Genomic DNA, 1160 nt, shown 5'->3' with positions numbered 1-1160 from the left:
TGGAGTGGGGTGGTGGTGGTAATGGTTTTATGGGTAGAAGTAAGCTGCAGGCCCAAATATGTAACTGAGGCATGAGTAGTCTGGACTTTGGTGACACCCAAAAGCCTCAGCCACGAAGTTAAGAAGCAACACGTAGGGGTGTGGATTGCACAGGAGTTTGTCTACATACTGAAAAAGGTAGATTATTGTACATCCAGGTCCAGTAAGTCTGGTGCCAAAGCCTGGCCAAACAAATGGAGTCTATCTCTGAAGCCCTCGGGAAGGACAGTCCATGCAAACTGCGTCCCTGTGGCCTTACAGCCCGGTGGTCGAGGCCCAGGAGAGCTCAGGACTTGGTGCCAAGATTTTTCCCTTGAAAAATGGACCCTGAACCCCCAGAGCTATCACTCACCCAGGAGACAGGTCGAATTGGCCGCTGTTGGACGTGGGGAAGAACTCTTGGTCAGGGGAGATCACCTTGGCCGTCTTCTGGGTGGCCCTGAGACCAATGCAAGGTCCGCGGGGGGAGGGGGCAGCTCGAATTCCCAGGGGGAAGAGCAAGAGCCACCAGGGGAACCAAGATCTGAGTCACAGCACCAATGGAAGTTCCCAGAGGATCATAGGGATACCAAAATTTATTGTCAGCAAACTGACATGCTGTCCCTGACGGGCAGGGTGCAGCAGCCGGTCTGTGTGCAGGGGAGTATTTTTTGCAGCCAGGGGTCTTGGGTGGGGAAATTGCACAGGGAGGAGAGGAGTACTCTGGGGTCCCAGCTGCAGGCTAGAGATAACATGCGACTCCTCTTAGGCCTGGCCCGATCATCTGATTTCGGGGAAGGGGCTGAGGACCTAAGATGGAGAATGTTAAGTCCAAACGGAGGAGGAGGGTATGTTAACACTACTGGTGGTTGTCTTGATTGGGTTTCCAATACTCAATCCGCGTGTGGCTGGGGCTCCGGAGCAGCCAGCCGCAGTTCTGGGGGCGGCCGCCAGGGGGCGCCGGGCCCCCTGTTTTCCTTTCTGGCCGAGGTCGGGGCCCGAGGCCTGCAGAGCGCATGCTCCGGGACAGTTCGCGGCCCGGCGGGTGAGCGCCGGAGTTGGTGGCGGCGGCTGCGCCCGAGGTAGGTCGCGCCAGGCACGCGGAGAGCCCGGGGTTGGGGGCGGGGGAAAGGACGGGGCGC

The 1160-nt window shown here is 58.4% G+C and overlaps 1 protein-coding gene across 3 annotated transcripts in view; it reads left to right on the top strand.

The window, feature by feature from the left end:
* The first annotated feature begins 931 nt into the window (after nucleotides 1-931).
* Rcc1 (regulator of chromosome condensation 1) overlaps nucleotides 932-1160 on the top strand; it is an 11662-nt gene continuing 11433 nt past the window's right edge. For 2 of the 3 annotated variants that reach the window (XM_013035270.1, XM_013035262.1), the window contains exon 1: nucleotides 1024-1100. The gene's annotated coding sequence lies outside the window, so the exon portion shown is untranslated. Of the gene's footprint in view, nucleotides 1101-1160 lie in introns of all 3 variants that reach the window. The other variant, XM_013035277.1, reaches the window with a different exon arrangement.

This window comes from Dipodomys ordii, unplaced genomic scaffold (genome assembly GCF_000151885.1).
Source record: "Dipodomys ordii isolate 6190 unplaced genomic scaffold, Dord_2.0 Scaffold6, whole genome shotgun sequence".
NCBI classification, from domain to species: domain Eukaryota; kingdom Metazoa; phylum Chordata; class Mammalia; order Rodentia; family Heteromyidae; genus Dipodomys; species Dipodomys ordii.
Note: the sequence above shows the minus strand (reverse complement) of the source record. Positions and strands in the feature narration are given on the sequence as shown.